Source organism: Pongo pygmaeus, chromosome Y (assembly GCF_028885625.2).
Source record: "Pongo pygmaeus isolate AG05252 chromosome Y, NHGRI_mPonPyg2-v2.0_pri, whole genome shotgun sequence".
In the NCBI taxonomy this organism is placed as follows: Eukaryota; Metazoa; Chordata; class Mammalia; order Primates; family Hominidae; genus Pongo; species Pongo pygmaeus.
In genome coordinates, this window is record NC_072397.2 from 14993145 (window position 1) to 15018605 (window position 25461).

A 25461-nucleotide genomic window follows, 5' to 3' on the forward strand; every position below is an offset into this window, starting at 1 on the left:
TGAACCCGGAGAAGCAGCCGCCTCACACCACCCCGCCCCACCCCGCCCCTCCGCCCCTGAGCTGCAACCACCCGCCCACTTTTTCTGCCTCACCTCTCTGGTCAGCCCAAGCCATGTTGGCCGGGGTCCACCCACTCCAAAAACCACCATAGCTGTGGCGTTGCCTCCTCGCCAGACAGAGACACAGGACCAACAACGGACGGTGACATTCCAAATGTCTGGGAGATAGCCCTGCTCCACAGTCTCTGTGCTCTTGCAAAATTGCAGGGCGTCACGAGGCTTGCCCACCCGATCATCTGGAGGCCTCTTGATCAGAGTTAGGTTGTTTGGCACAGGAGTTGTAGGCCTGGTCCGGAAACCATTATGAAGTCCTGCTTTGCTACGTGATGGATTTGTAAGTCAGGCTGGGGAGCCTGGGTCGGTGGGAGGGGTCCAGTGTCTGAGTCAGTCTGTGGTCCCCCTGGGGACGAGGGTTGTCTCCGCGGGAGAGCTGGAAAGTGGAAACTCGTCGTTCGCTATAGCCCAGCTAGATGAGATGGTCCCATTGAATCCATACTCTTTTTCCTTGATCAGGCAGGTGGAGGACCTCAGCGATCCCGGTTACTGGCGACAGGATGAAGATTTCATATCATCACAATCTTTATTTCCACAGTGAAGTCATCATTAAGGAGTACTGTGTTGGCATCCTCTGTAAGGAATGCCTCCCAGTATGGTAGGGCAGCTGGTGTGTGGGAGGTTAGGTCTGGCATGAACCTTCCTGACTCCTCTCCCTGCAGGGTACAGGGTGCATCATTTTGAAAATTTTAGTTGCTGACACATGAAATTCTATATTCACCTTCCTGTTAAATGTGCACTTTTGAATCAATTTCAGCAATGAAAACAGTCCAAGGCCAAGCGTTAATTCAGGAAGTAGAAAGCAGTTGTTCTGTAGAAAAATCATATTTATTGAAGGTATATTGGGAGAGATTTTAGAAGGCTGCAGTCAATATGTTTGTTTCTGTTGCTCTGGTGTTTTATCATACTGTGATCAGACTGTAGCATCAGTAGCTATAGTTACGAGTCTACCAAAGTCTCAGTGCTGCAGGAATTATTACTGAGGAAAGTGGCAGCGTGGTTGGCTGTTTAAGGAGACTGGAGGACATAGGAGTTTCCATTCAAAGCACAACGGCCTGGTTTAGTGGGTGGCCTTCTTTTGCTGAAGTAGATAAGATCCAGGAGAAGTGTGGACTCACTGTAGTAGCTAGGGCTTTGAGACTGGTAAAGCATATTTGTCCCCTACTGTCATTGCCAGATATTGGTCTGCACATAAGGGCACTTCCTGGACTCGCTGACTCCCGTAAATTCAAATGCAGAATTTAGATTTAAATTCCTATTCCAAATTCTTAAACTTCGATCTAATAAGTGCATAATAAAATATGTATTCAGAAGAAAAGGAGGCGTTAGTTAAGTACATAAGCAAATCATCCTGGTCAAATACCTTCAAAAATATTACTACAAAAAAATTACTGAAGATTAAACTTTAAAAGAGTTATTTTAGTTGGAGAAACAGAAAAAGGTTGGACTGGTTTAAAACCCTGAGGTGTAAAGGCACTAGTATTAGATTAGAGGAATTATATAAAATGTCTACTTTGTTGGAAGAGCAGCATCCTATCTCTTTGTTATGGCTAGAGATTAATAACCCACGTAAGAAAACTCAGAGATTGAGAAGAAAATGTTTCCCAAGATTTCTTTCTGTAATGAAAGAATTTTAAAATGGTTTCCTACAGATCAATGATTCACTTATATTTATCATTCAGACATATGCTATATACCCATTTATGTAGGGATGAAGTTGTAGTTTCTATCATGTAGATAGAAAAAAAATTGACTGTGTACCACATTTGCTTTAGAGTCTCTGGCCTGGGTAATGAAGCAAACAATGGAACTGTCTCTGTCAGGATACAGGTGGGCACAGCTGGAAGCTTCCATCACTTGCACTTTAACATTTCTGCATTCTCATCAGTCTCTTCTAGAAAGAAAACGGACTATAACTATCCTAAAGAACATCTGTTACATGTAGACACTATGTATTGAGATAAGACCATGAGTTGTCTTATCACTGTCTTCTCATTACATTTGTATGTATAACTTATACAGAGAAATTCAGCTTATTTTATCACCAATAACATTTTACATTGCACATCTGTGTATTTTACTATCCTTCCAGTGACTTTGTGTTTAGTTTTGTTTTATTTTCTTTTGTTTTTTGACATGTAGTTCCCCTCTGTCACTCAGTCTTGAATGCAGTGGCCTGATCTCAGCTCACTGCAACGTCCATGTCTTGGGTTCAAGGAATTCTCCTGCCTCAGCCTCCTGAGTAGCTGGGATTACAGACACACACCACCACTCCTGGCTAATTTTGTATTTTTAGTAGAGATGGGTTTTCTCCTTATTGGTCAGACTGGTCTTAAACTCCTGACTTCAGGTGATTTAGCGGCATCAGCCTCCCAAAGTCCTGGGATTACAGGCAAGAGCCACCATGCCAGCCCCCCTTTTTGTTGAGACAAGTTCTTGCGTGGACACCCAGGCTGGAGTGCTTTGGGACCATCTTCACACACTGCAGCCTCAACTTCCTTGGCTCAAGCTGTCTTCCGCTCTCAGCGTCCCACATAGCCGGCACAACATGTGTGCGACACCACACCAGGCTATTTGTTGTTGTTGTTGTCTAGTGATGAATTCTTGCTCTATTCCCCAAGTGGGTATCAAATTCATGAGCCGAAAAGCTTCTCCTAGTTCAAGCTCCCAAAGTGCTGGAAATACAGAAGTGAGCCACTCCGGACAGCATCACCACTCTTTAATCACTTTTGAAATGCCACTCTTCCAAAGTAACAAGTAAATTTTACTTATGAAATTCCAAATGCAAGTCAAGTCCAGCTTCATTTTCATAAAGAGGTAAAAACAAAACGTCACAAAAAACCTGCTGTTTCCTTTGTTTTGAAGTTAGCAAAGAGTTGGAAGGCAAATCATCTCTACGTTTGTTTATAAAATTGACTGGACAGAGAAAGATCCTCATCTAACTGTTCTCAGATCTAAAATCCTGTGAAGTTATCATCAGAACCGTCATCTTATCAAACAGAAACAAGTCTCCTAGTGGGTCTCTGATGTGGACTGAATATCTTATAGTTAGTAATGTATACAATTGTGATTATAGTTACTTCTCAAACCATAATATTGGAAATACGAACCTCATTTTTTTTTTTACAACTGCTACCTTAATAAGAAAAGCAACCGCTGACCGGGTGTAATAATATGTGGCCCAGAGAGCCAGCATTCTGAACTATTCAGGTTCTTCAGATAGCCCAAGGGTACTAAGAGCTGAATGGGAGTCTGGACATCTTGGAGGAGTAGCAATGCCAGGTCACTTCTTGCTCCCGCCCTCACCAACCAGAATCTCTCATGCAATAGAATGGTAGACACCTTCACCACTCTCAGTGGTGCCCCAGGGTGCCTCAGGCCCAGTATCACAGCAGTGTCTTCAGGATTCCCGTGTGCATAGGTAAAGACTTTTTACAGTATATTCATTACAAAACCTGTACCTTAAACCTACATCAGGCTTTCTAACATATTTTTTAAGTCATGAACCACAAGGTCCGTATCTCATCTTCAGAGAAATCAGAAATCTCTGGATAAAGAGTCCATAACCAATGGGATTGCAGAGGAATCAACTAACAGAGGTACTAATAAGCCCAACATACGGAGACAAAACAAAAATGTTATCCGTATAAGTGAGATGGTCTTGTATTATAGAAGTGAATTTGGACAGAGAAACCTTCAGCAATGTAATTATGGGAGAATAAATTATAGGGCATGGGAAGAGGCAGGTACAAACTTACATGTTCCTGACACAGTGGGCAGCTATGAGAACCCACAAGCTGCTAACTATGGAACCACTGCAGACCTGACTGCCACAGCTGATGATGCCAGCCTGCCAAGGCATGGCATTTCGCAGAGAAATCTGATCTGCTAAAACTGAGGAGAAAAATCACCTAAGAAGCTAACTGAGCTAATTTGAATAGAATTACCATCTGTCGACCATTTTTCTAAGTTTTGAAACCCTCCTATTTGTGCTAACCAAGTCAGCATTGTTAAGTATGACTAGCAAAGACAAACTTCTACCTACTTTGCGTTTATGCATTTTTCTTGAAAAAGTGTTCGTCTTACTATCTTTGCAAGTTCAGAGTTTCTTAATGTCCTAGCTTAAGTTTCTTCAATCAAAATATTGGGAGTTTTCTCCCCCATTGCAACATTTACGTATGTATGTTTTTAGCTACTTAGAAGTAATCGAAGTAGATAGGCAACAAAAATGCAGTGATTTGAATTTATTAGATAAATAATGAAAAATTTGGAGATAAAGCACCTGTCTCTAAATTGGAGGGGGTATTCTTCCTAAACTTATAATTTTAGTGAGATATCAAACCAATAGTTCAAATAGAAAATTCAAGTTTGAGGTTCAGGAAACTGCTCATATTTTCTCTAAAACATTTTTTTCTTTTAACTGATGAGTACAGATTATGCACATTTATTGTGTGCATCGTATTGTTTTGAAACACACAATTATTGTAGGATGGTTAAATCTAGCTAACGAATATATACATTAGTCCACATATTTATCTATTTTCTAGTAAGAATATTTATAACGTTTTCCTTAGCAATGTACAAGAATATAATGTTTTTATTAACCACAGTCACCATACTCTCTGTAAAATAGATCTCTTGAATTAATCCTTCTTATCTAACTGACATTTTGTATCCTTTTACCAATATCTTCCTCACCCTTATATTTTATTAGAATTGGTTATTTCCAGTTGGATGAATTCCACTACTGGTTTAAAGCCCTGTTCTCTGTGGGTCACATAATAGTTTAAATTTTGAGAAATACTATGTATATCAGGAAAAATGGTATTAGGGAGTGAGCATAGGATCCTTGTAAGGGCATTGAATTTGATATGAGAACTGGATTTCCAACATTCTAGAAGGAGGATTTAGTGGAAATGTGTTAATGACTCTGAATTGTTCCTTCCTTATTTATAAACGAGGATAATAACTCTTATCTTAACAGTATTGTTTTAAGGATTCAATAATGGAGCTTTGTGTAAACTAAGACATGTTGTGTAAATAGGAAAGACTTTCAAAATAGCGATGGTAGAGCTTGGAGGGAATTGATTGAATGCGCATCTCCTTTCATCACCCCTTTTTTTATTCGTGGGCAACAGAAAGCAAAGAGAAGAAGAATTAGTTTACTTTAGACCCAGATTGGACTCCAGGTTTTTTGACTCCTAGTTTAGCACCCTCTATACTGCATGGAACCTCTTTTCTATTTTATTTCTTTTTGCTTCTATGTATTAAATAAATGTAGTAAATGATTTTTTGATACACTATGTTACCTTCCGGGATTAACTTCTGAGAAGCCTCCAAAGAATTTGCAAAGTTAATGACTCCTGAGTATTTGTAAGCTTATGTTTCAGCCAAGTTAAGCCAAAAAAGTATATTAAAAATAATTTGCAGACTTTTCATATCCAAACAATCATTGTAGAGTTACCTCCCACTCTTGTTTATAGTATGTTGACCACTTTCTTTCTATCCAGGATTCAGGGTCTTAGTTCATCATGATTTTACCTGTGATTGTATTTTGTTTGTTCTGCCCAGCAGTATAGATTTAACATAATAGTAATGATATTGGAGCCTGAGGAAAGTATTCTCTTCACTGATTATAAATTGCTATCTGTTTGCCTCTCAGCTCTTTGTTCTGGTTACTTATTCTTTCTAACATGCTTGACGGCACAAATCACAGAATAGAGGAATAAAAAGATCTTCTGGAATCTGTATTTGCTATGGTCCAAGCTCAGTTCCCATATGGAACACAGAAGCCCAGAGTCTTAAGTATCAAACAGCATTTTGTTGTGTTTCTTTCTCTCTTACCATTTTAACAATGTGTCTTCCATCACTACTGAAGTGAAATCTGTATTGAAGAAATTGTGTGTATGTGTGTGTGTGTGTGTGTGTGTGTCTTTGTGCACATGCCCCCATGTACTGTGCATGAAGTGAGTGATGGGGGGCAACCAAATTGTTAGAAGAAGCAACATTTTATGCCATAGGCAAAGATGGTAGTTTAGGTATTGTAAATAATCAGGTATTTTTGTGAGCCTTCTGAATATTGCTGAGGAATTGATTACTCAAAAATATGCATTGCTGTTCTTCTGTCTTATCAGAATAAATGTTTATTATAGCATTACTTAGAAGGTTTTGGATAATGAGAATTTGCTACAAGGTAAATGAAAGATGAGACAAATGGTCAAGTGAGGCTTTTCTCCATTCATTTCCTCATTCACTTTTCACACAATTTTTAGACCTATTTAGTGTCACAAACTCTGCTTTGCGCAAGAGAATGCAGAGTGAACAAGACATAGGACTACCCTTATTATGAAGCAAGTATAGGGAGACATATGACAGGTATACAAATTGCTGTCTTTTGATGGTGACCATTCTATAATTCCGCTGAGCTTTGTAGATGAGGCATCTTCCATGCAGTCCACTACATAGTCTGAGCTTCAGTAGTTGTACACCTTTTTGGATTCCATTGAGAAAGTCTCAAACAATGCAAACCAAATTGGATATTAATGTAGATATATTCTTAGGGAGACTCATCTGCTTTTCAGTTTAACATATGATGTTGTTTTTTGTTTGTTGGTTGGTTGGTTGGTTTGTTTGTTTTTTATTTGTGACGGAGTCTTATCCTGTCACCCAGGCTGGAGTGCAATGGCTTGATCTCGGCTCACTGCAACCTCCGCCTCCCAGGTTCAAATCATTCCCCTGCCTTAGCCTCTGGAGTAGCTGGGATTACAGGCCCGTGCCACCACACCCGGCTAATTTTTATTTATTTTTTTATATTAATAGAGGCGAGGTTTCACAATGTTGGTCCGGCTGGTATCAAACTCCTGATCTAGTGATCTGCTTGCCTCAGACTCCCAAAGCCCTGGGATTACAGGCTTGACCCGCTGCACCCTGCCAACGTATGATGTATGACATTCCTGAATCAAATATTAATGGTCATAAATTTATCTGGCCACTGATGAGGACTTTGGTGTATGCAACAGAGTTTTGAGGAAATTTTGTAACTAATACAATATTATTTAACCATGAGTCAATTGCCAAACTACCAGAAAATGTGTTTCCTTTTGGTTTGTTTTTATTTTTACCTTTTTTATTTTAAGTTAAAACTCAGATATAGAAAGCACACAAGTGTATGGTTTCATTTCCGCCATGCAGGTATAATGCAACAGAAGATTGCCAACTAAACTAGTATTCCAGTGCAGATGCCTTGTCCAAATCACCATGCCCTTTAGGCCTTTTCACAATACTGAGACTTTTGTCTGTGTTATTAGGAAGCCACTCAGTGGCCAATGAAGACATGAAGACCAAAGACAGTTAGACTAAGAGGAAATACATGATGAATGGAGGTATTGAGGATGGCATGAGTGGAAAGAATCAGATAAATTCTACATCACTGACAAGGTTTAGTCTTGGAAAAATGTAATTTCTCTTACTGCAAGTCAGACAAAAGACAAGAGAGGACAAATTCATTCAACCTATCATTTAAGGCAGATTTATTAAGGCCCTCTTAATTGGCAGTACTTTAGAAAGCACGGGAGAGAGATTTTACAGAGGAAAATAAACTGTATTTGGGCTCTCCAGCTAGATGGACTTAATTGCTTCGAAAAAGGAGGAGATGAGATTGTGGTTCTCAATAAAAGCTGTTTAGGAGACTGTGGATTCGGACATGGCGGAAGAGTGAGAACAAAATTTCAAAAAGCTAAAGTAGACAAAGCCCCACAGAATCAACACATTTTCTTTACAGGATTCTGAAAGAGCCAAGTCTACCATTTTGTTTTAAAAGCTAAGATTGGAATGTTTATACCAGACATCACGGTGAATCTAATTGATTCTATTTTTATAATTGGACCTGCCATTGAAGTGATGCCAAAAGATACATGCTAAATTAAAGCACAAACACTAATAAAATATAAAAGGAGCAGAATGCTGCAAACTCAATTGCTTATTGAAAAAAAAGATTAGCTGCATAACATTAGCATGTCAGAAAACAATTTCCCTCTACTATCATCAGTTTTGAAGTTCACCTCATCAGAAATATACAGAATTAGGACAGGCAGTGAATTCAATCAAGTAGGCCTTGCAGGAAAATAAACTTTGCTGCAGGCCCATGCTGTTGGAATTAGAAAGGCATCATCAATCATATGCCTGCAGATCAGAGGTTACAGTGAGCGAGTGATAATTCTCCTGTTGAGAGTCCACCTGTTATAACGTTGAGTCATCTTTTTAAATATCCTATTTGATACAATATTTAATTGTCTCTTTAAGAGTCCTGAAAAAAAACTAGGATGCTTGAACACTTTAAAAATACAACTATCCAAATGAGGTAAGCAGTGGATTTCCTTTCCTTGGGCAAGACAGCCTTGTTTTTCTTTCAAGTCTTTCCTTCTATTCTCATAAATTACTCTGCATTTGTGATTTCAGATTTGTGCAGAGTGGAGTGTGATTACTGAGGTCTTAACCAACATTCAGGCTGACAGAGAACAGTTGAAGGAGCTATTATCCGTTGTGGAGAGAGATAAGTTGATTGTAAATGCTTTGGGCTCTCTGAAAAGTTGGGAGGATAGGCCTTTGAAACTGATGAGGGTGTCAATGTGTTCCTTTAAATCCCTATATAGCTGAGAGAATTGCAAAGTTGACGGGGGAAGAAAGAGTTACTTGTAAGATCTTTGAATGGAAGATAAAAAGGAAATTATTTTACTTCAAATATGATATGCTGTGTAATTATTAACTGAATTGTGGAATTTGAATCGAAAGCAATTTCATCAGGCAATCAGTCTAGTAATTTCCCAATACTGATTTCCGGACAGACACAAGACTGGGAGAATATGTTCACTAATCCTTGGTAGAATTAAAGAAAAAATAAGATACCAGTATAGACAGATTTTCAACGAAGCTAGATTTGTTATTTGATTTTCATCTTAATGTTACATTATTTTTATTGGTAGTCCTAAAATACTCTTTCTTCTTTGAAATGACAGATGCATATGGTGGGATGTGTCAAGTACCCTTGGTCCGATTAAATGAAACAATCGTTGTTCTTTTGGAAACTGGAATAGGGCTCATGTGAAGCTCGACTAGAAAGTAGGCAGCATGTGGTTTGAGGAACAAGATCTTCTTGTGCCTGAGCTCTTTCTTCCTGTATGTACTCTATATCCTTATTTTGCTTTGCAGTTTACAATGTCATGTTGTTCCCTTCTCCCTTCTTTCCCAAATAGAAACCAACTTTGAAAAACAATCAGCTTTCAGACATTTATCCAACTCACAGGCAAAGTGAGAGTAAACTGTAGGTGCTACAAACCGCAATCCACTGCTGCCAATTTTATTTTCTCATGTACGTTAATCTCTCCCTCTCTACCAGCTCAGTATACATATACAGCTGTGATCTAAATTCTTAGATTGCTTTTATAAATTAGAATTTTTCCCGTTGTTTACTCCCCTGACACCTACCCCTTTATTACTTTTCTTCACTAAGCACGCTGTACTCACTTCCCTCATTTCTTCCCACTGGCTTTTCAGTTCAGTTCAATTTGGTTTTGGTCTCATTCCACTGGAACTACCTTTATCAAGGACAGCATTCCCATCTGTATTATTAAAACCACTGGTTACTTTACCATTTTCCTCTTACTCAAATTCTCAGCTTTATTCTGCACATTAGCAACTCTCTGTTCTTGAAACACAGAGCTAGGCCAAAATTCTCCTATTTTAGAGGGTTGGCAGCTGTTTTTTTCCCTCTGTATCAATGGCTGCTCTTTCAGATATATCACATAAGACTTCCCTGGAGAAAGCTTCACTTAGTGCCCAATGTACAGTAGTTCTGTCTGTTATACCAACCGTCACTACTATCTGTTACACTCTTTCAGCATCCCAAAATTTCCTTCACAACATTTACGACTACTTGTGTTTTTTATTTATTATCTGTCTCTCCCTGTATGTAAAGCTTCATGAAATCGGGGACCATTAACCCCATATTCATTGCTGTACCTCCAGAACCCAGCACAGTGCTTGTTGCATAGTAATAAACATGCATGGAATATTTATTATTCAATGAATAATACACCTTAATAATCTTAAATAATGATAAAGATTAATAATAATCTAGAATCTTAATAAAGTTTCATTGAATAATTTGATGGATAGATGAAGGCCAAGAATCCCACAATATTTTTTACTAGCCTTAATTTGAAAACTCATGCCAAGACTTTTGGACTTTATCTTTGCAATGATTCTTGCACCTGTCTCTTTCTTCCAGTCCTTGCTTCAGCTTGCCTTACCCAGGCCACCATCATATATTAGTTTAAGCGTTTAATAAAACTTAGAACTCATGTTCTGTCTTCTCTTGCTGATCTTCAACCCATCCTATATATTGCAGTTGGTCTTATAACCTTTGTGAAACTCTGATGTTATTTTCCTATGAAAAAACAACAACAACAACAAAAACTTTCCTTTGTGTAGACAGTTTGTTCTAAACTTTCTATCCTGGCATTTATGGGCCTTGAAGAGCTGGCTGTAACTGATACCAGCTCTAAGTGATCATAATGTCCCATGTATTTGTCTAGCTCTTTTTTGTGTGTACTTCTCTTTTGAAAGATTTATGACTCAAAGTTGTGTTATTACAACATTTAATAGAATGAGAACATGATGAGGGCAGAAACATGGTATGTTTTCCAATCTCAATATTTACAGTATTCTTTGCCTATTTACTGAAAAAATCATTGTGTGACCCTCTTCTTGATGCTTTATGTTCAGTATCAAATAGAATATAGAATATAAAAATGATTAATTGCAAATCCTATATAGTGATTGTGTGTAACTAAAAATACTGAATTCTGTACATTTTTAAGTCAATGGATATGAGTTATTATCTGTGCTACTCTTAAATATTGTTGTGCAACTGGTGCCTGCAGTTTCCTGAGCCAAAAGAAGAAAAATCTTGTCCTTAGAAATTTTTCGACTGAAAAATCCTCCAATTAATTAGAAAACAGTCAGAAAAAAAAAAAAAGGTATTGCTGCATGTGGTCTTTTCCCCAGAAAGATCTGCAAGATATGAAGGGAACAACAGGATCAGGAAGTATACTCAGAAGATGAAACTGTATAAAGTGAAAAAACCTACTCTGAACAGTTCTGGCACAGGGTGTCTGCCTGCAGGCCCTGATATTGACACTTAAGCATGCTGTTCAGATTTCCATTATAGAGGAATTAAAGTGGCCAAGAATCTATGTTTGTGTGTGTGTTTGTGTGTGTGTGTGTGTATGAGGGAGTTTCACTCTTTCCTATATATGTATAAATGAGTGTGTGTATACATATACATGTATATATGTATACACACACACACACACACACACACACACCCCTATGTAGATGAGACAGAACCTCACTTTGTTGCCCAGACTGGACTGGAGTGCAGCAGCTCAACCTCTGTGCACTGCAGCTTCATCCTCCTGAGCTCAAGTGATCCTCCTGAACAATCCGCTCACCTTAGCTTCCTCAGTAGCTGGGAACACAGGCACACACCACCAGTCCTGGCTAATTTTTTGTATTTTTTGTAGAGACAGGGTTTCACCATATTTTCAAGCTAGTCTCCAACTCCTCAGTTCAAGTGGTCTACCCACCTCGGCCTCCCAAAGTCATGGGATTACAGACTTGAGCCACTGTGCCCTAGAACATATATTTCTAAATATTTTAAAATATTAATTTTGGCTGGGTGCGGTGGCTCACACTTGTAATCCCAGCACTTTGGGAGGCCAAGGTGGGTGGTTCAGGAAGTCGGGAGTTCGAGACCAGCCTGGCCAATGCAGTGAAACCACGTCCCTACTGAAAATACAAAAATTACTTAGGCGTTTTTGTGGGTTCCTGTAATCCCAGCTACCTGGGAGGCTGAAGCAGGAGAATCCCTTGAACCCAGGAGTCGGAGTTTTCAGTAACCTGAGTTCGCAGCAGTGTGCTCCAGTATGGATGACCGAGCTAGGCTCCATTTCATAATACTAATAATAGTAATAACAATAATAATTGTTACTTGTATCGTTCTGCATGAGAACAGTGTAATATATTTAAGAGCAGATGAGTCCATAGGAACTTACTTTCATGGATTATTGTTCTTAACATAGTTGTTCTCAATTTTCAATGCACATAATTTTTCCTTCATGAAGCTATAAGCTTGAGGTTTGAACACTCCACACCCAACACCTATAGGGAATGCAAGTGAAAGCCTGCAGTCAGAATGTTACATCCTATTCCATGGGTACTAGCTGTTCCAGTTACATTTGTTAACATTTAGAAAAGGGTTGACATGGTGTATATAATTTTAATCAATCCTGGTGCTGTCTCTGAGTAAACAAAGTGCATGAGTGACATTGGAGATACTTCATGCTTTATCCCTGGATATATACTTATCTTCTATTTTCATTTTTGTTTGTTTATTTTTCAGGTAGAGTTTCGCTCTTGTTGCCCAGGCTGGAGTGCCATGGCACGATCTCAGCTCACTGTAAACTCCACCTCCCGGATTCAAGCGATTCTCCTGCCTCAGCCTCCCAACTAGCTGGGATTACAGGCACTCGCTATGGTGCCGGGCTTATTTTGTACTTTTTTTTTTTTTTTTTTAGTAGAGATGGGATTTTTCCCAGTTGGTCAGGCTGATCTTGAAATCCCAACTCCTAGTGATCTGCCCACTTCAGCCTCCAAAATTGCTGGGATTATACACAGAAGCTACCACTCCCGGCCTTTTTAAAATTTTTTATTATTATTTATTTATTTATTTATTTATTTTGAGATGGAGTTTCAATCTTTCTTCCAGGCTGGAGTTTAATGGTTAAGTGGTGCAATGTCAGCTCACTGCAACCTCTGCCATTCAGGTTTAACCGATTCTCCTGCCTCAGCCTCCTGAGTAGCTACGATTACAGTCAACCACCACCATGCCTGGATAATGTTTGTATTTTCATTAGAGATGGGCTTTTGCCATTTTACCCACAGTGGTCTTGAAATTCTGACTTTAGGTGATCTGCCTGCCAGTGCCTCCAAAAATGTAGGCTTGCAGGCTTGAGCCACCGTGACTGGTCTTCTGTTTTCATCTTATGCCATGACTGGTTCATCTTCCAGCTATGCTCCAGTCACCCTGAATTATGTTATACTCACTTTGATTCCAATAATGTACAAGCTTTTTTGTGTCCAGGCTCTTGCACAGGGCATTTTCTGTGTTTGGATTCCCCTTCCCTTCTTGTCTGCCTTAAATACTACTACTCATTCTACTCTATCCAGAGCACTTGATGATGCACATTCTGAGTTTCTAAGTAAAATATAGATGTATGTTACATAGATTTTTATGTACATAATCGTAATTAGCAATTTCCATATGCGAAAATTCTGGAGGATAAAGTGCTTGCATCTTTTATTACCCATAGATTTAAAATTTTGACACTCATTGCCCTTCTTCAGGTTGTAATGTGAATACCAAGAAATACAATATTTCTCCTTAATAAAACATGACAACCTTGAGGTATGATAGGTTAACACAGACAGAATCAGTGTGATGGTATCTACTTCTCCAAGATAACTTCTTCCAAATATTTTAATTATATGAATTATAGAAGTGAAATAAATAAGTAAAACAAAGGGGAATAAATTCTTGGCAAAAGAATTAAAAAGTCTCAGAACATAAGGATGCTTATTTGAAGATTAAAAGGCAAACACCTAGCAAAATAGCATGAAAATAGATGAAAGCAGACTCGTGTCAATATACATCAATGTACAATTTGAGAACACTGAGAACACAGAGAAAATGGTGTAAGTTTCCAGAGAGGTAAAAATAGGTCACGAACAAAGGATGAGGAACCAGATGATTTAGAAATTTTCAACACTGGCCAGGCATGGTGGCTCATGCCTGTAATCCCAGCACTGTGGGAGGCCAAGGCGCAGTTTGGGAGGCCGAGGTGCACTTGGGGAGGCGAAGGCAGGCGAATGACCTGATGTCAGGAGTTTGAGACCAGTCTGACCAACATGGAGAAACCCCATCTCTACTAAAAACACAGAATTATCCAGGCATGGTGGCGCCTGCCTGCAATCCCAGCTAATCAGGAGGCTGAGGCAGGAGAATCGCTTGAACCCAGGAGGTGGAGTTTGCGATGAGCTGAGATCCTGCCATTGTACTTCAGTGTGGGCAACAGGAGCGAAACTCCATGTCAAATTAAAAAAAAAAAAAAAACATCTCAACACCACCGCTATAAAGCAGAAGGCAATGGATTATGGAGTTCTGATTTGAAAATTCTAAAGGAAACTGATTTCTGACATATGTTTTTATTTCCAAGTAGACTAAAATCAAATGTACAAGGAGAAAACATAACATTTTTCAGACATGTGAGAATCCTAAAATTTTGTCTCCATGTGAACCTTTTCTTAATAAATTAGTAGAGATTTTTTCCTACCAAAAAGAAGAAGTAAACCAAGAAAGATAAAGATGTGAAATGCAGAATATAGGACACACAACAAAAGAAAAAGATAAATTCTTAAAAGGGTAGTGAATGAAAGTCCTAGGATGAGACAACTGAATCAGGCCTGGAGGGCAACCAGTCAAGACTGTTGTAGGGAAGCAGCCTACAAGAGAGTGTTCTTCAAGGTGGGAGCATTTATATAACAATTGATGTGAATAAAAATCTTGATATGAGATTTCAAAATTAGTAAAGAATTTTCAATTGAGTTAACACAAGTTGAAATAAAATTAAGTGGAAATTGAACAACAAAATTAAAACCACTATTTCTCAGCAATCCATGGATTATCATAATAGGAATTTAAATGTACTTAGAACTTCACGATACTGCAAATATTACAGATTAAATTTGTGAGTCGCAGGAAAAGTCATATTACAATAGGAGTTTAAAGACAAATGTTTCTACAACAACTTGAAAATTAATGTACTAGATATTTAAAGAAAGAATTAGAAAAGAAAAAACAGAATCATTTCAGAAAAACTAAAGTGAGGGGATAATGATGTAGAGAAAATTCGTAAAACATACAAAGCTAACCTTTGGTTGTTAGAGACATATAGTAAATGGTGCAAACCCCAGGCAAGTTTAGAAAAAAAGGGAGAAAGCACAAATAAAACTAAGAATTTAAAAGATACATAACCATAGATAGAGTATAGATTAAGAAGCTAATAAGGCAATATGATTAACACTTTATCCTACAAATTTGAAAACTTAGAACAAATAGAGTTTTATAATCTGTCTCTATATATAGTCATATATACAGCTTAGAATATCTATATTAATATTTATATATATATATACTAAGCTATATCTATAGCTTAGGAAAATTGATAGAAAAAGACATATATAATCTGAATAGTCTCATAAATGTTCAAGGAAATAAAGGATTGTTTCCAGAGATAAAACCCTAGGCTCAGATTTTTTTCCCCAGGCAGAGCATTTCAATATATATGAAGAATTCTATAAAATAAAAAAGGGAAAATCCTATACTTATTCTGTGAGGCAAGCAGAACTTTGATGCCAAAATCACATGAACTGAGTGTATAAAAAGATATGAAAACTGAAGTGCATTCTCATTCATGAGACAAATGGTAAAATCCCAAATGTAAAAAGATTTATGTGGATTCTTTGAGGGTTAGAATGAAATATGCTTCTGCCAGATCCTGCTACTCTGGGACAACCTACACACAAATTTATGTTTTGAGATTTTCTGCAATACCCATGCAATATGGAACTGGCTTGACAGTCTGTGAGATAGTCAACCTGTGGCCATGACTTCTCAGGGACACAAATTTTTTCTGTTTGCCTCCTCCTTGTTCTGCTCAGCTCCAAGATAACTTTGACCAAAGTTCCTTGAGCTTGGAAATAGGAATGGGTTTACTTCTGTTTCACCCTTACTGTGAAGATACAGTCCTCTGAAATCCAGATCCACTGGGAGAGAGTTTTCTATTAAACTCTTTTCATAAGTAGTCCCTAGGCCTTGACTACAGTCTGTCTTGAGATATGAGGCTAAGAGTTCCTTCTTGCTCCACCACTTTTGGATATAATTAATGTTGCTTCTATTCAGAATATTTAATTCTTTGGGAAGTGACACGGTATAGTGTGCCTGCATTCAAATCTCAACTTCAATTGTATCTCCCAGAATTCCCATGTGTTGACGGTGGGACCCAGGGGGAGGTAATTGAATCATGGAGGCTGGTCTTTCTCATGCTATTCTTGTGATAGTGAATAACTCTTATGAGATCTGATGGGTTTATCAGGGGTTTCTGCTTTTGTTTCTTCCTCATTCTCTCTTGGCATTGCCATGTAAGAAGTGCCTTTATTCCTATACCATGATTCTGAGGCCACCCCAGCCACGTGGAACTGTAAGTCCAATTAAACCTCCTTCTCTTCCCAGTTTCAGGTATGTCTTTATCAGCAGTGTGAAAATGAACTAATTTACAGGAGGGTTGGTCTAAGTAACCTTGACTTCCATTAGAGAAGACAGAATTTGGTGAAATTTTTAATCTTTTCTGTTGCAAACTTTTGCAGTGGGTACTATTTTTTTAATTATATTTTTTCTTCTCTTCACCTTGGTTTCTCACAAGGTACACTGGCTGTGTAGCCAAAGCCGGAGTGCAGTGGCACCATCTCCGTTCACCACATCCTCTGCCTCCCAGGTTCCCCCTCTCGAGTAGCTGGGATTACAGGCATTCATCACCATGCCCAGCTAATGTTTTGTATTTTTAGTAGAGGCCAGGCTTCACCATGTTGGCCAGGCTGGTCTCCTACTCCTAATCTCAGGTGATCCGCTCATCTCAGCCTTCCATATCCAAAGTGCTGGGAATACAGGTGTGAGCCACCGTGCCCAGCCAACTACAGTATTTTTTACCTAAGTGACTGGATGAGTGGAGTTGCTTTTTTTTTTTTTTTCTTTTTTGACACATGGTCTCGCTGGGTCATCCAGGCTGAGGTGCTGTAGTATGATCTTGGCTTACTACAAGCTCTGCCTCCCAGGTTCAGGTGGTTCTCCTGCCTCAGCGTCCTAAGTAGCTAGAACCACAGGAATGTGCCACTAGGCTTGGCTAATTTTTCTATTTTTGGTAGAGACAGGTTTTTGCCATCTTGCCCAGGCTGGTCTCCAACTCCTGACCTCAAGTGACCCACCAACCTCGGCCTCCCAAAATGTGGAAATTACAGGTGAGAGCCACCACGCCCGGCCTGGAGTTGCGGTTTTTTGACATAAAAAGAAAGCTGTGGAGGAAAAAGTTTGGTTTTTGGGAGCACCTGAGCTCAGTTTGGTTCAAAGGTTTGGGATACCTATTATTTACTGGCAGTGATGGTATGTTGTTAATGTACAATATGTTCATGCACATAGCATATGTATATGCTCATCAGATATTTTCAGGTAAAAAAGATAGTCATTCCAGTAGTTTGAGCCATTACAGCAATTTCCACCGGGGATTTCACAGTCGAATTCCAGTTGTGGGCAACAGTGATTAACATATTGTTTATTAATGAGAAGAGATTTTGAGACGTCCAGCCATGTTGAGATGTCAAGGCCTTGAAGGGATGGGTTTGGCATATTATGAAGAAAGAGTGCATTGTACTGGATCGTAAGAAACATATTGAATTGTGTTTCTTCCCTCTATAACATGAAAGGACAATTAGAGATATAGAAACAATGGAACATTTCACAGCATGGCTTGACATTTCACTGAAATTTTATCCTTTTAAGCATATACAAAGTTTGTGGATCACACCCTGAGAGCTGAATTAGAGTGAGAATTAACTTTCCGGTTGCCAAAGGAGAACAAGGAGAATGAAGCTATCAGCAGTTTACAGTATTGGATTAATTGAAATGAATGTTGACAGACATTTTTCGCTTTCCAACAAATTGAGTAAAGAAAAGGTAACTGCTTATCTAATTTCACACATACACAATAGTGGATTAATTAAAAAGTTACATAACCCATATATTACGGGTATCTCCTATAAATGTATATGCACATGGGCAAACTCACAGTGTGCAAATATGTGTCTATAGCTAAATATATACTAACCCATTGACTAACAGCAAGTTAGAAATTATTCTTACATTTCACCATTCCCTTTCCTAGAATTTTGTCACAAACATAATGTTTCCACATATTTGAAGCCTACTCTCTGAAGGGATGTAATGTATACACACAGTAAAGCTCTGAGATATTACAATGTTGGTGTCAGAGAAAACAATAACACTGGTTTTATAAAAGATTAATTGTGAGGAGAAAGGTATACTTCACGTTACTGCAAATACACAAGTAGAATTTCATCAAAAGCTGAAATCAGTCAATATAATTTCTTTTTAATGTTTTATTTAAAATACTTAATTTCAACAGGATTACTCAAGGAAAATAATGGTATTCGTAACAAAAAATGTGGAAGAATTCCCTCTAATTGTTGATTATTTAAAATGTGAGTAAAATACTAAAAGGCACTGTATAATGTAGTTTCATGAAGCATTCTTTATGGTTTTCATAAAATTAATAGTTTCAATGGAATATTTTGAGACTGTGAACATTCCCTATGTTATTTTATTGTACTTTCACTTCATTACTTACTTGCGTGTCATCACTGATGGAAATAAAAACATGTATATTTACACATATGAAAAACGTGGATGTTTTTCTATGTTTCATAGTCAGACAAAGTTACCAATAATTTTAAGTATATAGGAAAATTTTTACAAACCCAAAGTTCTTAACTTTCTTTTCTTTTGAAGTTTCTTATTTCAGTCTAGGTATGAAATGGAACTGGCTGTGATCATTCTTTGATTTCACTGTTATTTGTGAGTTTCTGATACAGTGTTCGGAATGTATAGACTTTAAAACTTGCTTTATTTTTCTTCATCTCCCCTTGGACCTGTACATGTGACTTCTGCAGTAATGTGCACCATTATCTCACATATGGTTGCTGAAAGACACACGCATAAATAGAATTCTTAGTTTCACTGAATCTTGGGGAACAGACAAGTAAAACTCAAAGATAATTTTGGTATGAATGTAAGTAAGCAGTTTATCACAGAGGTACAATAAGGGTGAAAATCAATTTAAAAACACATGCCTCATCCAAAACATGAGGTAGTAAAAATGAAACATTTAAGTTGGCATGAAGAACAGTTTAAAGGTTATGATTATTTCCGGTGAGAGCAAGTAGCTCAAAAACCATGAGGAAGTCCTTCAAAACTACATGTTGGATTTGCTGGTCAGGATGGGAAGCCTGGATCCGGGGAAGGGTTCTAAGATCCTGGTCAGTTTGACGTGCTCCTGGAGCTCAGGGGTGTCTCAGTGGGAGAGCTAGGAAGGGGAAACGCATGTTTCACCCCAGCTAGAAGGACACCTCAGCCCACCTAGATGAAATTGTCCCTTGACTGTCCTCTATCTCCTTCTTGGACTGGGAGGTGGAGGAACTCAGTCATCATGAGTACAACTGGCAGGAAGAAGTTTGCCTGTCATCACAACATTTACTTCGGCAATGAAGTGCTCACTAAGGAGTATTGCGTTGGCATCCTCAATGAGGAGTGCCTCCTGGTATGGTAGAGGGGGTAGTACCTGGGAAGCTCGGCCTGGCGTTAGCCTTCCTGACTCCTCTCCCTCCAGGATACAGGGCGACTGGCTCCACTGCAGTCAAGTGGTTCTAGGCTCATTCAGGTGAAGGCCCCAGTTTCCTGCAGGGCACTGCCTAACTGAGCTTCCTCAGCTGGTTGGCTGACTGTGACTGCCCAGGGTATGGCTGGTTTGCTGAGGTGGGGCAGCTATGGGGCGTCATGGCAAAGGACCTTGTTGGACATTCCTTGGCATCGGAAGAATTGGCTTTGCATCGGAACCTGACCTGTCACGACCACTTTGCCCAGTCTCCCAGGTCATCAGCCAGGGCCTGTGGCTCAATCTCCTGCAGCACTACTCAAGAGAGTTAGGCCCTCAGAGAGGGAACAGAGAAGAGGACAGGGAAGCAGCCCAGGCCTGGGGGTTGAGAGGCCTGTGGGTCCTGGAGTTAGGATGCACATAGAGAAGCCAAGGCTCAGGGAGGAGATTGCAGTAAGCAAACTCAGGCCATCATGGGCTGGTGGAGAAAGGTCCATAAGGGAACTGTAGTTCCCACATTTCAGGATGGGGGAACCCTAATCTGCTAAATAGGCATAATTAGCTAAGGTCAATGGGTAAGAAGCCAGGATCAAGAGATAGCTGCCTCATCATCCCTTGCTAGCTCCCTTCTCTGTCCTGAGGCGTGCCACTACCTGGCCTTCAGTTTGGGATCCACCAGGGCTGTCTCACCCTCCATACAGATGCCCACCTGAGGCCTGTCCAGGTTTACATCCTCCCAGAATGGCTCTCCCAGGCCTGCCAAGTCCCATTTGTATGAACCCAGGCTCTCCTGACATGCTTGTTTCCTTCTGCCGTCCTCATTCACCCAGCAACTCCCCACTGCCAAAAAAGGCAGGCCACTGCACGGGGAATCTGGGGACCACACAGGGCTCACAGGGGAGGAAATGTGAAGAGACAGCAAAATGGAAGGGGATCTTCTGTGTGTTTCCAGGAAGCAAATCTGGCTGGACATTAAGGCCCACCTCACTATTGCTGAGGACACGCAGTGTCTCTTGGCCCTGGGCATGTGCACCCAAACACACACATTGTCTAAATCGCATTGACATCAATACTACCTGAGTGATCCTCAGATCCTATACAACCCCTGTAAAAATATCAATGACCCATTCTTCTTAGAAAAACAATCTGAGAATCCTAAATTTCCTGTGAAACGGCAGAACATCCTGAAAACCCAGAGCAATCCAGTAAAACGCACAAAGCTGGAGGCATCACACTACCTAACTTCATGATCTACTACTACAAAGCTTTACATACCAAAATAGGATAGCACTGCAGAAAAGCAGAGACTTGAGTTATGAAAAACAATAGGAGCCCAGAACTAAGTCACAGCATTTGCAGCTAAGTCACGGCCTTTTCCCAAAGAAACAACAACGCCCAGTGCAAAATCAAGTATCTTCTATAAACTAGGTTGGGGAAAACCTGAATAGCCACATAAGGGATTTTACAAGTAGAGAATTTATCACCAAACTCCAATGTCAGACATGAAATGATAAAAATACCAGAACAAATCACAAGGAGGAAGCTCCATGGCATCCCTGTGGTCTGAAAGTGACTGCAAGAGCACAGTAAACACCTTCAAAAATAGATAATGTAATCATACAAATTAAAGTGCTTCACCACACCCAGAAAACTAAACATACAGGTGGGGCATCCTACAGGATGGGATCAATGATTGAATCAACATACATCTGTTTTGGGTGAATATTCACAGTTCATAAGGAACTCCCAACAACTCAATATCATGAAAACAAATAGGCGAAAGCTGCAAATACTCATTTTTGAAACTAAGACATACAGTTGCCCAGAAGACACACTAAAAAGTCCTCATCATCCCTAACCCATCAGGAAATTGCAAATGAAAAACACAGTGAGATTTCTTCTGACTTCAGGCAGAATGCCTATTATGCAAAAGACAATAACAAAACAAATCAAAAAAACCCTCATTTTTGGTGAGGTTGCAGAGAAAAGAAATTCCTTGCTCACATTTGGTGAGAATGTAAATTAGTGCAGGCATTACAAGAAGCTTTATGACTTTTATTTAAGTATAACCAGCCTTCAGAAATCTACAAGTAGAACCACCCACCATATGATCCAGCAAATCAGAATACCCGGGCACGCCCACAAGTACACAGATCAGTATGTTGAGGCGGTGCGTACACCCATGCAATTGTTGCTGTACTCATTACATTTTTGCTATAGCCAAAATATGGAAGCAACCTGAATGTCCCTCCATTGATGAGTGGATTAAAAAATGGGGCAAAAACACATATGCGCAATGGAAAAATGTATTGCAATAATAAATAAGGAAATCCGGCCAGTTGTGAGAATGGGTGTGAATCTGCTGAATTTGTGCATGCCATTTTGTTAAGTGACATAAGCCTGGTATCAGAAAGGCAAATAGCAGATGACCTCATTCTTATGTGAAATCAACAAAGCAGACTTCACAGAGGTAGTGACTTCAATAGCTGGGGTGAAGAGAGTTCACTGAGGAGATGCTGGATCAAGAATTCATATAAAGGAGGGAAAGGTTAAAAATATTTTCTTCAGCATGCGACTATAACTAGGGATAACATATTCTTTGCCTAAAAAAATTCTAAGACAGTGCATATCATGATTTTCCACAACAAAAATGACAAGTATGTGAGGTCATGCATTTGTTGATTAGCTGGATGTATCCAATGCATAATGTATATGACCTTTTGAACATCACCCCTTAAGTTATAAATATGTATCATTTCATATGACATTTTTAAAATAAACATAATTTTTAAAATGCCTTAAGAGAATAGAATAAATGTCAATAAAGTATTTTATTATAAAGCAGTGTTTTTCTTTTCTATCAAAGTCTTTTTCATGACACAGGAAAGAATGCAACGTTGTTTGCTAAGTTAAGAAAAAAATGTATGTGTACATATATATATATATATGAAAATCCCAGTGAATGCTGATGATGAGTTGAAAGATAGAAATTACAGGCACGGAGACTATAGTCCATGAATTGAAACCTTCACTGCATGTTTCAAAAGAATACATGAAGAGGAAGAAGAAAAAAGCAAAAAACTCAAAGCCATGCCTGAGCCATGGTTCACACCTGTCATCCCAGCACTTTGATAGGCTGATGTGGGAGGATTGCCTGCACTCAAGAGTTCCAGAGGAGCCTGGGGCAACATGGGCACACTTCCAAAAAGTAATCAATTAGTTAATTAATACATAGCTGGGAGGGGTGGCATGCATCTGTAGTGCCAGCTGTGTGAGAGTCTGAGTTGAGAGGATCACATGGGTGTGTGCTGTCTGGGCTGCAGTGGGCTGAGATCCTAGCACCTACAGGTCACTCTCACTTTGCCTGTAAGTTGGATAAATGGCTGAAAGCTGATTCTTTTTCAAAGCTGGTTTCTATTTGGGAAAGAAGGGTGTACGGAACAACATGATATTGTAAACTGCATAGCAAAATAAGGATATAGAGTACATAGAGGAAGAAAGACCTCGGGCACAAGAAGATCTTGTTCCCCAAACCACATGCTGCCTACTTTCTAGTCTAGCTTCACATTAACCCTACTCCAGTTTCCAAAAGAACAATGATTATTTCATTTAATCGGACCAAGAGCACTTTACACATCCCACCATGTACCTCTGTCATTTCAAAGAAGAAAGAGTATTTTAGGACCACAAATAAAAATAATGTACTATTAACATTAAAATCTAAGAACAAATCTAGCTTCATTGAAAGTCTGTCTATACTGATATCTTATTTTTTTTTTAATTCTGCCAAGGATTGGTGAAAATATTATCCCATTCTTGTGTCTGTCCAGAAATCAGTATTGGGAAATTACTAAACTGATTGCCTTATGAAATCACTTCCAATTCAAATTCTATAATTCAGTTAATAATTACAAAACATATCGTATTTGAAGTAAAATAATTTCCTTTTTTAATCTTCCATTCAAAGATCTTACAAATAACTCTTTCTTTCGCATGTCACCTTTGCAGTTCTCTCGGCTATAGAGGGATCTAAAGGAACACTTTGTCACCCTCATCAGTTTCAAAGGTCTATCCTCCCAAGTTTTCAGAGAGCCCAAAGCATTTACAATAAGCATATCTCTCTGCAGAACAGATAATAGCTGCTTCAACTGTTCTCTGTCAGCCTGAATGTTAAGACCTCTATAATCACACTTCACTCTGCACAAATCTAAAATCACAAATGTAGATTAATTTATGAGAACAGAAGGAAATAATTGAAAGAAAAAAAAAGGCTATCTTGCTCATTTGGATATTTTTATTTTTAAACTGTTCAAGCATCCTAGTATTTTCTCAGCACGTTAAAGAGACAATTAAATATTGTATCAAATAGGATATCTAAAAAGATGACGTATGTTGTAACAGGTGGACTCTCAACAGGAGAATTATCACTGGCTCACTGAGAACTCTGATCTGCAGGCATATGATTGATGATGCCTTTCTAATTCCAACAACATGGGCCTGTAGCAAAGTGTATTTTACTGCAAGGTCTACTTTATTGAATTCATTTCCTGTCCTAAGTCTATAGATTTCTGATTAGCTGACTTCAAAACTGATGTTAGTAGAAGGAAATTGTTTTCTGTCATGCTAACATTTTAAAGCTAATCATTTTTTTAAATAAGCGATTGAGTTTGCAGCATTCTCCTCCTGTTATGTTTTATTAGTGTTTGTGCTGTAATTTGGTATGTGTCTTTTGGCATTAACTCCAAGGGCAGGTCCAGTTATAAAAATAAAATCAATTAGAATCACTGTGATGTCTGATATAAGCATTCCAAGCTTTGCTTTTAAAACAAAATAGTAGGCTGGCTTTTTCCCGAGTCCTGAAAAGAAAATGTATTGATTCTGTAGGCCTTTCTGTACCGTATCTTTTTGAAATTTTGTTGCCATTCTTCACATGTCCAAATCCACAATCTCCTAAACAGCTTTTATTGAGAACCACAACCTCATCTCCTCCTTTTTCGAAGCAATTAAGTCCATCTAGCTGGAGAGCCCAAACAGTTTGTTTTCCTCTTTAAAGTCTCTCTCCAGTGCTTTCTACAGTACTGCCAATTAAGAGGGCCTTAATAAATCTTCCTTAAATGACAGGTTGAATGAATCTGCACTCTCTTCTCTTTTCTCTGACTTGCAGTAAGAGAAATTTCATTTTTCCAATACTAAACCTTGTCAGTGATGTAGAATTTATCTGATTCTTTACACGCATGCCTTCTTCAAGATGTTGATTCATGATGTATTTCTTTTTAGTCTGTCTTTGGTCTTCCTTTCTTCATTAGCCACTGGGTGGCTTCTTAATAACACAAACAAATATCTCAGTGTTGTGAAAAGGCCTGAAAGGAATGGTGATTTGGACAAGGCAACTGCACTGGAATACTAGTTTGGTTGGCAATATTCTGTTGCTTTATATCTGCATGCAGGAAATAAAACTATACACTTGTGTACTTTCCATATCTGAGTTTTATCTTAAAATAAAAACGTAAAAATAAAAAAAAACACATCGAGGACAAGAGGTTCATTAAGTCTGACAAAAATTAAAACAGAGATCAGACATGAAGAATTTCTTAGAAGAAAAACAACAGTTAGGCTTCAGAAGTCACTTCAATCTTTCTTGATTTTCAAACATAAGCAAAACTTAACTTGAGCTATTTCTTGTAAATGTTTATATCATTAAAAAAAAAGTAAACTCAACCAATCAGAAGCA